Source organism: Perca fluviatilis, chromosome 9 (assembly GCF_010015445.1).
Source record: "Perca fluviatilis chromosome 9, GENO_Pfluv_1.0, whole genome shotgun sequence".
Classification (NCBI taxonomy): Eukaryota; Metazoa; Chordata; class Actinopteri; order Perciformes; family Percidae; genus Perca; species Perca fluviatilis.
The window spans coordinates 27,307,113-27,323,083 of NC_053120.1; the positions used below are offsets into that span (position 1 = coordinate 27,307,113).

Genomic DNA, 15,971 nt, shown 5'->3' on the forward strand with positions numbered 1-15,971 from the left:
CTTTGAGGTTTTTCCTTACTACGTTCACCCTCGTCCATTCTATCTTCACTCGCCATCAACGATCCCCCCAACCCTGCCACAGTGTGATCATACACAATTTTCTTAAAGCAGCTTATTCCAGAAACCTCGGTGTTCTCTACAATCACTGCTGATAGATGGCTTTTTATACACGTTCCGAAACGGACGTAAAAATATCACACTCTCTCTGTAGTCTACTGTTGCTAGCTAACGTAAATGTAGACTACTTTTAAAACGCCATATTTTCCCTCTGGGCTCACCAAAACGGACGTTAAACCATATTAACCATTCACTGACTGCACGTGATCGCTAGTAAACATTACACTTGCTCTGCTAATCTATCGTTTAGGACCAGACCCTGTAGCCTGGTGGTGGGGGGGTCTGCCCTTTCAAACTCCTACCTGTGTGTATAGACCTCTGGACACCATCTGAGAGAGTTTTCTCCTGTGCAGGACATGCCATAAGTCAGGAGAGGTGTAGTATCTTGCCAGAGAAGGCAAATATGGTCATTTTTCTGCAAAAGAACTGCTAAAGTTTGAAGCTGGTTGGCATACCAACTTAACATTTATTTTGTTGTTACTTGTTAATAGTGTAACTGTTATTTCTTAAATTATTGTAGTTGTGTGTTAGGTGACTTAGGTTTATTATTATATATTGAAGTACTTCAAAACGTTAATATGTTGTTAAATTTAAATAATTTTCAATTTAAAAAAAATTCCATAAAAAAGCCTTTATTTTATGTAATTTTTCAGTTTTTCAAAAATTTGTTTAGGAATCGGTTAGGAATCGGAATCGTTTTAAAAGTACCGGTTCGGCATCAGAATCATAAAAATCCAAACGGTACCCAACCCTATCACTAACGTTGATTACTTAAAATAAAAACAATTTACCTGGCAAGCTAGCGTTAGCTTAATGTACTGTCCAGTCACTCATATTGGACAGTAACTATTCGGTCCATTCTATCTCTGCAGTTCTTTCAAAATGCCCTGTTCTCTTATTACACTATCAACTGTACCTGTCTTTAACCCTCCATAACACCATAACATCTCTTCTAATATTATGAGTAGTATTCAGTTTCACTTTTACTTTGCCACAAACTTGATTATGACTGACTGACTTTTCTTTTTTTTCTTTTTTTCTTATTTTTATTTTATTTCTTTTTTGTTTTTGTTTTTTTGTTTTTTGCTTGTTTTTGTTGTCTGTTTTCTGTTTTACTGTTGTGTCTAATTATGATTGTTTCTGTTTGTTTTATAATTGTTTTTAAATATAGGACCCCCTCGAAAACGAGATGGTGCATCTCAAGGGGTTACTCCTAATAAAGAAATTTTCAACAACAACAACTTAACTTTATGTTTTACTTTTTGTTGAAGCTAAATTGACATTCGATGGACATATTGAATCACATTGACTTTGAGATCAATACAATTATCAATATCACAATAATTTGATTGGTACTTTTCCATTTCATGTTTATTGCAAGGGTAACTTTGGTAAACTGTTAGTTTATGTTTGTTTGCTTGTTTGTTTCACTAGTTATCCCTCATTAAAAAGGTGTTTCTTGCTAAGAATATCACCATCTTCTACAAAATTTCAGGAATACACCGTGTTCATTGCAAAACAGTAGTTTGCAATACTAAAAATACTGCATCCTCACAAAAGAGCATTATTTTTTGATAGTAGCTTTCACATAGTGTGTCTGTTTTTATGTTAGTATGATGTATAGTGGAAGATCAGAAAACGTGGGCAGGAGTTGGGAGAGAAGGCAATGCAGAGATGAAGGACATCATACCACAATAATAGTTGTGTGTAATAAGCCTGATCAACAAGTGAAAAGAGTCAGGTATGTTATTGTCATATTAATTTGTTTCAAGATGCAAATTACACACCTGTAATCCAAATATATCTAGTATTTGGGGCAGGCGCAATGCCACTCATAATTCTAATGTGTTGCTCTATTTTTCAACCCCCTGTGTGGTCAAGGGTTCTTAGACTTTCTCTATCTATTACATTGTACTTGAATTATTAATTACCTCTGTATATTAATCTCTTTCAGATAAGAGGAAAGAGTTTGAAAACTGATTTGACGACCACTGCTGAATTGGCCTGCTCAGAGGAAGAGGCACTAATGATTCCAGAAGAGGAAGCCAAAGAAGAAGACCTACACAGACTTTGAAATGGGTAGGTAATAAGCTATTATTAAATCATATCCATCTATCAACAGTAAATATTTTAACCCTTTGGAAGTTGTACTTTTCTAGGTTACATTTTGTATTCAAATGTAACCCTAATGTGCAGTGAAGGAGATATACCACACGTCCTTCCTGCTGCTGCCAGACTTTATAATCAACACTGCTCCAAGTAGACCACACGCACCCTATCTGACAATTTACTCACGTCCAACATCAGTGTACACCTTATTATGCAATATCAATAACTCCTCTGTGCAATACTGTGAATACCGTATTATTAAACTTTCTGTCTGTATACTGAACAATTTTAACTGCTTTATTCTTGCATTTTTACTGATGCTTTTGTCATTGCACTTTCCTTTTGGTGCAGTATCACTGAAAATGTCCTCCACTGTGGGTTAATTAAGGATCTTATCTTGTTTTAAATTTGTATATGTTTGTATTTTTCAGATCTCTCAATTGCCATGATGACCAAGCTATTCAACAGGCAAATGTGGAAAGCTGCCATATTCCCAGTCATTACTTTGCCAAATCATCTGTGGTAAGTTTACAAAATTGTAATTGAAAATGGGGGTAGGAAGTAAAGAGAGGACAGCATAAAATGGCACCTTTGGTATCAAAAGTAAATACTTTTTAAATAATTGTGATTACTATGAAATCTTGATGTTAGCCCTTTTAGAGAGAAAGTTATGGTATATTTTATGGGACGATTTATAACATGCTATTTAAAGCTTTAATTTACAAAGTGATCTAAATACATATTGTCAGAACGGCACTTTAACAGCGGTTGAGGCTAGATGGGATGCAGCTACAGTGATGACAGTTAAGTTTAGGTACCAAAACGACTAGTTAAGTTCAGGAAACAGATCGTGGTTTGAATTAAAACTCTAGAGGAACAAAACACGTTTTCCTGGGTGAAAGTATAAGAAATATATTATTATATTAGTCTAGATTTTGCGGGATTTTTGCGTAACTTTTGGCCGTAGCTGTATCCCTTCTACCGTAAACAGCCCACCTGTTGTGGCTCTTGAACTTCATCCAAAATGAAACTGCACAGACTGCAGCTCCCGCTACTGACCAAATGGCCTTACTGTTCAATTATATTTAAAGGCTTAATTGGAGCTTCTGAGGAAAATTTAGCAGAGAATTTAACTACGTTAATGACATTTGGCTTGCCATATTCTACTTGATGAAACCGGTCTTCTATTCACATCTGCAAAAAAAAAAATATTACTCAACCACTTCTTAAAAACAAAGGGAGAAGAAACAAAAAATTTATTAAAAGATACTTCTTCGAATAACGCACAAAACCCAAATCTTTTGTTCTTGTCACAGCAGCAGCACCACAGAGGGATCCTACTTTCCTGAGTATGAAGCCGAACATCAAGGACTTCCCCGACTGTCAACAGACTGGAGCAGAGGCTGTGGCAGGGACAGCCTTTTTATTTGTTACTGAAATAATTTACATTATGATAGACGGTGGACAATATAGTGTGACAATTAGTTTTTGTTCTCCAACATGTACACACTGCTGTTGTGAAGCAGTGATATACAGCTCACGAGTGTGTAGTCAAAAGAGAGAAATACTGTATATTTCAGTGACTCCTACACATTAAGAAAAATAATAAATTTTCTTAATAAATAAATGTTATTCTTGGCTCAATTGTTCAGTGTTTGGGTTCAAATAACATTACCATGATTCCATAGGCATAGAAAAATTGACAAAGTGACGTTTTTTAAAACTGAAACAGGGTGTTGGACATCCTGTTGTGTGTGCAAGCCCTTTTTATTACCACGGGTTTACAGACACGTCTCTACTGATTGGGTATCACCTGGAACACAGCCAATAATCGAGAGACACACCAAACGAGAGAAAACATAACTCAAGCCGTTGCACACCGTTCCCAGGAAACGTGCGTGCCCCAGCTCTTTGCCTGAGGGGAAGCCCACAGTCTCAGACTTTAAAAAACACTGGTTTAAGCTTTTAACCCTTGCATTGACTTCGGGTCAAATTGACCCGTTTTCAATTTTTGTTTTATATCAGAAAATATGGGACGTAGAAATAAGCGCTGAAAATGTGTAGAAGAAAAATGTAATAATTTTTTTTCAAGCTTGACGGGAAGACAACACAAGGTAGTGTTTTTGTACATTAGCCCTTAGTATAGACCACAGTAGGATAATTATCCCAAAATCTAGCTACATACAAGAATAGCTTTTAATGTGTTACAGTGTAATATTTTCTATAATGATTTGAACTTGTGTAAATTGTCTTTTGAGTACCCTGAAAAGCGCTTTATGAATAAAATGTATTATTATAAGTAATTGTGTATGGTTTATCTATCTTACTTTAGCAATTCAATTTAGTAAAGATATTTAAAGTAATTTTGTGTGACCTATACTGACCAGTTTTGTTTAATGCAGGATCAATTGATCGGCACATCTTCCTGACATCTGTACTACGTATAACAGATGTCAGGAAGATACCTAGCAGATGTTAAAACAATGTATATAAGCCTGCATCTCTACGATGTATTGCATACGTTAGAACGACGTATATAAGCCTACATCTCTACGATGTATTGCATACGTTAGAACGACGTATATAAGCCTACATCTCTAAGATGTATTGCATACGTTAGAACGATGTATATAAGCCTGCATCTCTACGATGTATTGCATACGTTAGAACGACGTATATAAGCGTACATCTCTACGATGTATTGCATACGTTAGAACGACGTATATAAGCCTACATCTCTACGATGTATTGCATACGTTAGAACGACGTATATAAGCCTACATCTCTACGATGTATTGCATACGTTAGAACGACGTATATAAGCCTACATCTCTACGATGTATTGCATACGTGAGAACGATGTATGTATACGTCGCGGAGAGAGCGGCTATATGTCGCTAAAACGTAGCACAGCGACATCGCGGGGACGTCGTGCCAGTGAGCAAACTACCAAAATACTACGTATTCCTGATTCATTTTGATTACATTGCCAATACGTCGCCGCAACGTATGTGTAGATCAGGACCGACTGCGGAGCCCCAGAGAAGAGAGTTTAAATGGAGCAAATAATCACAATTAATGTGCAGAATAAAAGCAGCAGCTAGTATGATCCATTTATTAAATACTGTGCAACTTCCTTTTATCTGCAATGTAATCCAATTATTAAAAGGGTAACAGTTCAAACTATAGAGTACACAAAAGAACAGAACCCACAAAGGTGAGTAATCTTATATTATAAAAAGGATCAAGAGAATAATCCCCTGTTATTTCCTAGTCTGATTGAAAAGTGTGCTTATCAGTTAAATCACATCTACTACTTATACTGCAGAATGTTTCAGATGACATGGCTCTTGACTATAGCCAACAGCGGAAATCAAATGGTGAATGAAAAGTTCTTAATATTTCAAGTTCCCACAGAAGGTAGTTCAGAGCTTTCCCAATTACAAGGTCCTACAGTCTAGTCACAACCCATGTAAGTCATATTCTACTAGTAAATTCAAATTTAAATTTAAAGCCAAATTAGGCATATGAAGCCACAGTATGCACAGCTAACTAGAGGGCACAAAACTGTTTATTTTGTGACCATACTGAACACAAACATAAGAGATTTACAGACCATAAGGTTGATGCTAGCAAGTAAGAATTTATCAAAATAATTGTTTTTATAAAGTTTTATATGCTTGGGACCCAAAAATATTGCAAGGGTATGCAAGAGAAAGACTTCAGGCTTCAGACAGACAGAAAGACTTGGTGCTTCATCATACAGATTGCAGTCACTCTCTCAATGTTTTTTCTATTAACAGGACCCATGAAACCCCCGACATGGCTGACATCAAGAAAGCATTTCTGCAAACATCACTGTCATAGAGAGAGACCGAGATGCTGTAAGATATTCGTGGTTCAGTGAAGAAAACAACAGGAAGCCATTGGTTTGGCTCTTCCTACTAGCAGCCCCCTAGAGGAAGTATCTAAAACAGTGTTAAGAACATCCAGAAGTGGTAGAGACCATTAAAACGTTACTGTATGTAAATGGCCTTGTCCCTAGTTCTCCACTCATTTTGCCCTAATAACAATGACAGCAAGGATTATCATGCTGGCTGCTGGCATGGAGTATGCTCATTGGTATAACGCCCTGCAGTGCCCTGCTACGCCATGAACTACTACAACTACAATACTATTTCTAGTCATAGTTCCATTATCTTTATTATGACTAAAATTGCCACTGTTCATCACACCCCCAACCGGCACCGTCAGACACCGCCTACCAATAGACTGCGTCTGTCCAAGGTTTCTTCCTAAAAGGAAGTTTTCCTCACCATTCGAGGTTTCTGCCTAAACAGGAGTTTTTCCTCACCACTGTCACACTAAATGCTTGCTCTTGGGGGAATTACTGCAATTGTTGGGTCTTTGTCTTGACCTGCTCTCTGTAAAGTGTCTTTAGATAACCTTTGTTATGATTTGATACTATAAATAAAATGTAATTGAATTTAGTTGATATTAAAGTATAATGGTATAATATGTTATGTAGCTGTAATGCCCCTTGCCTTTTGAAATGGTTACTATTGTAGGTAGGTAGCTAGTTTGGCGGGCATGCGATAATTTGCAGCTTCCATTAGAACAGATAATCTAACAGTTGAATCTATTCCTTACACTTTTGCTCTCATAAGAGTTGCTCTCATAAGAGCAACACTGTTTCACAGAAACAATTATGTTTGCTGATCTATGATCGGACAAACAGGGACTACAGATGTAAGTTAGCTTATAACTAACTGGTACAGTTAAAAAGCTGTGCACTGTCCTGTGAAATAAACAAATAATATACCATACATATATGCAAATAAATCCCTAATTGGATGGTGGGTTGTGTGGCAATGTATTCATTAATTTGCATATCTTTTGTGACAAATAACCTCTATTTAACATAAATACACCAACTACCCTGAGGGACCAGTGTTTTTTTGTTATTGATTAATCTATCAATTCATTGTGCTTTTTTAACGTCCCCTTTCTTTGGCCTGCATAAGCCGTAAGCCTTCCATTCCTGGTATTAGTTGATCAAAAGTCTCTTCCATTTTAATTCACTGGAAATAAAATCTTTATTTGTTAGTGCAGCAGTGTCTGACTCTAGTTAATGCTGGGTCTTGTCTATCTAGGTGTAGCTTGGTCATATCCGTTTGAAATGCTCTTGCATCGTATCTTGTTTGTGATCTGCAGGATGTGTAGATTAATATAAACCATTTCCTCTGCCCAAGTTGTGAAACAGCAGTTAAACACCCATTTGTTCTATCATTCTTTGAGGTCTTATTTTGAGTCATATATGTTCAAAGGCCAAAATAGGTCCCATGCGCTCCACTTTATCCAGTAATAAAGACCATTTAAGTATGCAAATCAGTTTATTGCAGTGACGGGGATGAATGATTGGTAATGGAGGGATCAAAGAGGGGTGTGGACTCTGTGACAAAAACATGGCCCTCGGGAGAACCATGTTGGGCTAGTCTGAAGTGAATTTCTCATGGGTTCGAAAGGAATGGATACAAATTTGTGCGGAAGAGAAAAATGGGGCAAGAGATCCCAACCTATGGTGGCCGACAGGGGCAAACGCCCTGCAGCTTAAGAAAACACATGCAAAAAGACAAAACACAAGCAAATTAAGAAAACAACTTCATTAATTTGACAACACATGCGCAGCATTCAGCGAATGCGCTGCAAATACACACAACACAACCAAATACATAAACGCGCTGCAAATATGAAACGATGCAAAATGCTAAACTTTTCAGCGTTTCCTCTTTTCCCCTCATTTTTCCCCACCTCGTCCCTTCTATATGTACAATATATGTTTATTTATTAAAGTTTGCAATCTTTCCATCAAGTCAACTCAAGCTTGTCTGTCTGTTTTCCCCTGCATCAGAGAGACGTCGTAGGCATCAGCCCAAGGATTGGTATGTGATGTTACCATTATACAGAAGTGCTTCTTTCGGCTTTGCATACATTCACGCTGCACTTCTTTAAAAAGTAAAAAACAATTAAGCTTGTGTGGACGCTACTGCACCACTTGATCAATAAAAGCTATTTTCAGCTACTGAAAAGCTATACTCAATAGCTTAGCGTACCACCACGCTACTGAGAAATGTAGTTAAACTAATGCTGCTACTTGTAGTGCTGCCGCTACTGCCCAACACTGGTGAGTTCCCTGGAACATGCATGTGAGATGAGCTGAGTTGGGTGTAAAGAGTGGCTAAAGTGAAAAAGCTGCTGGCCAAGGGGGAGACATTGGTCATGTGAAATGAAATGCCCTTGCACGTGTGACAGGTAATCTGTGGCCTTGGGAAGCTTTATTCCACAGACAGCCAGCCAATAATGACTGATCAGCCCATAGATAGATGTGTCTATTTAAGCTCAGTTCAGACAGTGTTAAGTAGCTGTCCTGAAAAAACTCAATGCTTTTGGGCTGACTTAAGATGGTTCCTTATCTTCCTTTGCAATTATGAGGCTCACACCATGAACAGACAAAGCCTACTTGAAGAGAGTTATAGTTTCTGACAAGCAGTTGTGTCGTGACCTGAGTCTTTAGTATACCTCCTGCTGTTTTGCCCTCTTATCGTGTTTTATTCCTTGTTATTTGCTCTTGAAATATTATATTTTAAAGGCAATCCAACTTCTGTTTTAACCTTTCATTATTGTCTAGTCTCTGAAACAGGTTGGGGCTGAGGGTTGGCTGGAGTTCAGTATAGAGAAGTATAGATGAATATCTTTAACCACATCCTCTGCCTCGAGTTTTGAAGCAGCAGAAAACCAGTCATCGTTCATTATCTCTCATTTTTATTTATGGTACATGTCTAGGAGCCAGAATCACTGGATCCCATTCCTTTCAGCTTATTATGGAAGTATTCATTTGGACAATAACTGGACCTTTGACCCTCCAGATCTTAGACTGGAAAGACACTCAGGCGTCTTGTTAAGTGGCACACTGTGACTCTAATGCTCCTAGCTCACACTCAAAGGACAGTCGGCAAGACATTCTCTGGGCAATGCACAGCTTAATTGAACCATGCACACCAGACTCCTGCCCTGACCGGCTAGGCAAAGTAAATATAATTGCCAGATCAGTGTGAACGTACTGTATGATCATGTATATGTATATAGATATTAAGCGTACTTAATCTGTCTTCCTTTTTTACTTGTTAAAATCTAGCTTAAAAAAAACTGCATCAGCTTGGTTTGAATTTGTAATTTTGCTTAGAATAATCAAAAGTTCATTGATAAAAAGAAGTTTGTAGCAGAACAAAAACAGCCGTACCATTAAAAGTGAAAAAAAGTCATTTTCTTAAATAAACCAAATCACAATCATATATTTACAGTCAACAAAACATGATATTGCCTTTTAATGCATTTTAAATGGTTGAATCGATCCAGCTTCTGTGTTCAGGAATTTTGGTACAACCTAGGGCTGGGCGATAAAACGATAACGATATGTATCGCGATAGACACGTAATCAATATCAATAGAAAATGCCTTCGATAAAACGTTCGATAAGTTGTTTTTCTTCTTCGGAAGAAACCAGAAGTTGCGAAGCAAGTTTGGTTGCATGAACAAAGGCACTCACTCTCTGGTAAACTAGCAACGTAGGGAGTGACACTCTAACAGCCAATCATGTAACAGTATCAAGTTTGGTTGCGCCACATCGCTGTCTCGTGTTGGATTCTACAATAACAGAACCGGCGGCGTGGAGCGATAAGTGGAAAGTGAGTGCCGCAGCGAGCGAGGAAATTGTTGATAAAACAGGAAAAGTCAGTATGGTAGTTTTGGGGATTTTATAAGTCTGACCGTCGTCCCCACCAACACTACCGCAAACTTGTTTTACCGCTGCGCTCACACTTTGGAGCAACCGTATTCGCCAGCAACGTCCAACAACATCTGCAGCTGCTACACCGCACAAGCAGCAGACCGCCATGGAGAGGTACTCTGCATCAGCACCTTACTAAACGCTACAAAGAAATAACGGAGGCAGACGTGCTGAGCACTGTCCAGAAGCCAGGTTACCAACCTAGCACTAAACTTACAGAAAATAGTTCTTCTCAGGTTTCAGGTTTCTCTATGTTTATATTTAACACTTTGCACCATTTTATTACACCTTATTAAGCAATTCTTACTTATTCTTTCTTCACTGTGATTTTAGACTTATGTTTACATTTTAATTATTTGAGTGATTTCCATGGTTGTGTTGACATTTCTGCTTTTATAACTGAGGGGATTATAATCAGAGGAAGGTTAAGTTTAAAATAAAAATGTTTAAATTTAATATATTTTTCTCCTGGTCCTTATTTTAAATAGGTCATAAAAAATATCAATAATTATCGATATCGACCGATATGAAACACTTATATCGTGATACAGTTTTCAGCCATATCGCCCAGCCCTAGTACAACCTTTAATTTCCGGGCCACCTGAGGGTGGTCGGAAGTTGTGGGACACCAACCAATCCATTTTCACAGACCAGTGGAATACCAGAATCTCCCTAGAAGTACATACAGAGTATGGAGTGATTGCTTCAACATTAGTCAATTTATTTTCATTGTTCACCAACGTTTGTTTATCCATGTTATGTAACAAAAATATGTACCTTATCAGGTCCAGAATCTCTCTCCGAGCAGTACAAGTTGGTATTAGGACACTGCTTCCATCTTCGTAACATTGCCAAAATTAGGAATATCCTGTCTCAAAACGATGCTGAAAAACTAGTCCATGCATTCGTTACTTCTAGACTAGATTACTGCAATTCCTTATTATCAGGTTGCCCAAATAAGTCCCTTAAGACGCTCAAGCTGATCCAGAATGCTGCAGCACGTGTTCTGACGAGAACTAAGAGAAGAGATCATATTTCTCCTGTATTAGCTTCTCTGCATTGGCTTCCTGTGAAATCTAGGATCGAATTTAAAATCCTCCTCCTAACTTACAAAGCTCTAAATGGTCAAGCACCATCATACCTAGAAGAGCTCTTAGTACCTTATTGTCCCACTAGAGCACTGCGCTCCCGGAATGCGGGGCTACTTGTGGTTCCTAGAGTCTCTGGAAGTAGACTGGGGGCCAGGGCCTTCAGCTATCAGGCTCCGCTTCTGTGGAACCAGCTTCTAGTCTGGGTTCGAGGGGCAGACACCGTCGCCACATTTAAGAGTAAACTGAAAACCCTCCTCTTTGACAAAGCTTATAGTTAGGGAGTGAGGAGTCGCAGGGAGTTTTTCCTTGCCACTGTCGCGATAGCCACTGCTAATGCTTGCTCTTGATGGAATTACTGTAATTGTTGGGGTTTTGGAAATTATAGAGTGTGGTCTAGACCTACTCTATCTGTAAAGTGTCTCGAGATAACTTTTGTTATGATTTGATACAATAAATAAAATTGAATTGAAATTGAATTGAATTGCTTACTGTCAATCAGTGTTACACTGACTTCCATGAGTACAACAGACATGTAACTTCTTGTAGTCGTGTCTGTTCCTCCCCAGCCAGAGAGTATACATGATTTTGGCAGAGAGCCATCACCTTTGCCTGCGAGAGCAATGGGTCTGACATTTGTGCTGAATTTTGCCTTGGAGCTCAACTTGAGGAACAGGGAGAGATAAATGTATTTAAAAAGAAATATAAACATCAATCTGTAAAGTATTTTAATGCCCCTTTTGATCAATGAATTCAATAGAGCATTTGCTAATAACATATGAAAAAAATATGAAATTCCAAAACAAAATGAAATGCAAAACAATTATTTAAGAATAAAATTATTAGTTTTTCTGTGAGTGCATTTTATTCACAAAATTGAAATACCGTATTGGTCCGAATATAAGATGGGTTTTTTTTCCTAGAAAAAAGTCAGAAAAAGTCAGGTCTTCTTAAAATCGGGGTCTATACTTTCAGCTATTCAAGTCGCAGAACGTAAGGGACATCACCTGTTTCAACAGCCAATAGTGAAGTCAGCTATAAATTATAGAAAAAAAATCCTCCATAATCCATTTTATTTTAATGTTACAAACAGCTGGTCTTATAATCAGAGTCGTCTTATATTTGGACCAATACGGTATTAAGAGATTTGAATGTAATTATTGAAGCCATCATGAAACATATTTGCCAAAAATATATCATACATTGATGTATTTAAATTGAAGTGTAAATGTTTGAGTTTAGGTTGTTGTTGGAATGAGAAATCAGGAGAACAGAAATCAGGAGTCCCAGAATTCCCAGTAAGCCATCATAAAGTTAAACTGACCTGGCTTTGCAGTGTGCTGCAGTCATCACAAAATCCTTATTCAGAAGGAAGCCACCACTGTTTATATTGTTGCATGTAATTTACTAAAACTTTAAATAAAGGTTTTCTGTTATAGAAATTACTTTTGTGAATGTTTAATCATACTTAAAAAAGGGATGGAAGGAAGGTTTTTGTTCTGAAATGCAGACATAAAAACCAAACAGCACATCTTTGTAGAGTAATGAAAAATGAACAACAAATACAGACATGTACAATTTCTTCAGAAAAAAACAAGTGTACAGTTTATGGTTGTTTACCCATCCAAGTCCACAGAAAGAGAAATTCATATCAATGTCATTTCCTATGCTTTGCAAATAATGTTTTGCTGATAGCATTGATAGAAGTTTGTAAAAAAAAACAAAAAAAAACCTTAAGGGTTGTAATCAATTATCTTGAAGTTAAGGCCCAAACTTTTTTCATTTGTACATTTGAAACGAACCTTCCTCAGTAATGGACATATCTGGGAGGGGCTTTCTGAAAGAGTGTCCTGATCCTGTTATTATGGGTTGATGGGCCCAATTGTATTTATGTGTGCTGATAATGTGATGCATAGTGGCCATTTTAATGTAATAAGACCATATATTGAAACTTGACCTCACTGTATAAAATGACCTGCTATGACCCCTGGGATAATCACAGCCTCAGGGAACTTTACAATGAAAAACTAAAGACATAGGGCATTCAGAGGATCTATGGATTTCCTAATTTGTTTTTGTGTATTTTCATATAGCAAAAAAGTACAGTGTAAGATGCCCTTAGAATGATTATGGATGGCAATTCAAGTGACATGGAGCAGTTAGGGGAAGATAAGGGTGATGATGATGATGATGATGATGATGATGATGATGATGATGATGATGATGATGATGATGATGAGGAATAGACTCCTAATGCAATCAACAATTTATGTATTTGTTTCTTTCGATTAAATGTTTCTTTGTGTTGAAATTCTAAACTCCGGTGGATTCATGAGGACTATGGTTAGCTGCTCCTCCAGCTAGCTAGACTATCTGTCCAGTCTGAGTTTTCTCTCACACGACTAAAACAACTTTTGAACCTACACATTTTCCTTCCTGAGGCTATTTTGCAGCAGCACCGTGGCTCCGTCCGGCGTTAGGCACCGCCAAAGACTGGACTTGATTGGTCTAAAAAAATGCCAATAAACCAGAGCACGTTTTTCTCCTATCCTGGAATGCTGTGTGGACTAGCCAGACCCTCCTCCGCAGCACTGGCAAAGCGAGACTAATTATTAATAAAGGGATCATCCTTCATTTCAGGAGTCAGGATGATGTGGAGCTCTACTACAGAGCCAGCAGAGCAGCTATGGTTAAGTGTCACAGTGATGTAAGTGAATTAGGTTATGTAGTGTTTCCACTGTTAATGTGCAGATATTAATATAAAAACTCCTCATCATGCCTTGCTATGACTGTTTCTAAAAGCACTTAGCCTTATTTATTAGTATAAAAAATGTTTTAACAACCCCTTAAATACGCCAATCTTCACGTTAAAGAATAAAGTAGGATTAGGATTTTGCAGTGTTCATTTAAATTTAGTGGTACAAGATCTTAAATTACACTTGATACAGTCAGAAGCATGCTTATATTGTCCTTCAACATACGCTCCAAGTTGGCTTAAACATTGAGTCATAGTGGTTGCTTATGCGATATTTTTCACTACTAACATTTTCCAAATGGGTTTTCAGCATGAATTATGTATGTGCATGTACAGTGTGCATGTTGCCTGTATGTTTATGTTCAATAATGCAATCACTAATATGGTCATGTAAACAATGGAAACTGCCTGTTGGTGGTGCTAATGGCAAGCTTTACTAATTTCATAAGATTTCTTCCACTTGTGAGCATCACTATGTTCAAGGCACAATGCATATTAAACTGTAATTATTTTGGATATGCTGGTCACAGATAAACAACCTATGTATCCATATAACGGGTTTCAATACTGTAGATGTAGATATGTAAAACACCCAAAATTACTGAAGAAGTGTCTGTTAAAACAGGTCTACACTTAAAAGTAAACATAACTGGATATAACTCATCATGGATATAACTGACCCACAACTTTAATAGTAAGAGAGCATGGTGTTTGAGTTGTAGTATAAAGGTGGCCTGATTTAATGTCTAAAAAAATCTCAAAATTTGAACAGAATGTACTTGTATAATTGGAAAGTATATCCTTAACCTCTCTGTCAGATATAGCTACAAATAAAGGTTCTGTTAAACAACAGGCAGAGACTGTGAGACAGGCAGTTTAGTTTTAGAACTTATGAATGAGAAGAGAGTTTCAGCTGGGACTTCAACACAGTCTCACTCCCTATTCGTCAAATGTCTGACACATGGTCAAGGACCCCTGGCGTTAAGTTTCAATGACAGGGGGGTACTCGTTGCGTTATTTTCGACGAGGCGGTCCGTCAGAATTCATGTTATCCCTCACCGTCGGATATAGATGAAAGAAAAAACATGCCCCTCTTAACTCGAAATCTGTGGCCGTTTTATTATTGGTATTTTTAGCCCAATAACAGCTATTTTAATCAACATTTATTCACGAGATCTTATCATGGTTTATATGCATTTCTTTTAATGTTATTATTTCGGTCTATTTGGGCCAGGGAAGCTGGGTTGCTTTTTTGTTTATTTATATTTTTAAAACTATAACGCTACATCTATCAACATTTATTTAGATGTTATCATGGTATTCATTTCTTTATTTTAATAATATTATTTCGGTGTTATTACCGGTGAAATATTACAGTATGCTGTAATACAGAACATTACGATATGATCCAAGCTAGACGCATTCAAAGCCGATATCCCACAATGCAATGCGGGCATTCATTCAAAGAATCGGACAGCGATTAGCGGGTCTTTAACGACAGTATCACTTCAGTGTATCCTACAAATATTCAGTCAGTGGTTTTGTCACCAGCAACAACATGTTGCTCAGATTTGTTCCAGTAAGTTATGCATCGTAATAATGTTTTAAAAAATCTGCGGAATACTCTGGAAGTGACGTGGTACGTGCCGCAGGGTGGATAAGAAGATAAAAAATACATAATATTTGTAATATTGATGTTTTTCTCTGACGTTGTATTTGAGGATGTAAACAATAAAGCTAACTATAATAATAAAATACAGTTTCATGTATTTGTCTCATGTACTGTTTGCTCTTTTGGCCGGCGGCCAGCAGCAATCTGAAATGGAATGAAGCCCATTCACAGCAGACAGCAGAAACACAGGAGCCGAACATGTCCTCCCACCCACCCCGGAAGAACTACAAGTGCACAAGCTTTGTAACAGCTTCTGTGGCGCGTCTCTTATGGGAGTTGTAGTTTTAAAGTATATTGGTATATTTCTCATAATTAGAAGTTGTCATTGTAGAATTTTGGTGACACCCTGGGTTTTTTGGGATGGGGAACACACTGGTGTCATCA

General features: G+C 37.5%; 1 long non-coding RNA gene across 2 annotated transcripts; it reads left to right on the forward strand.

The window, feature by feature from the left end:
• Nucleotides 1–1,827: 1,827 nt before the first annotated feature.
• On the forward strand, nt 1,828–2,692 carry LOC120566143. Of its 2 annotated transcripts, none has more exons than XR_005640341.1 (3): nt 1,828–1,858; nt 2,072–2,196; nt 2,658–2,692. It is a non-coding gene; the product is annotated as an uncharacterized LOC120566143 (long non-coding RNA). The 2 variants fall into 2 exon arrangements; XR_005640342.1 differs by lacking the exon at nt 2,658–2,692 and adding an exon at nt 2,314–2,402.
• The last annotated feature ends 13,279 nt before the right edge of the window (nt 2,693–15,971 follow it).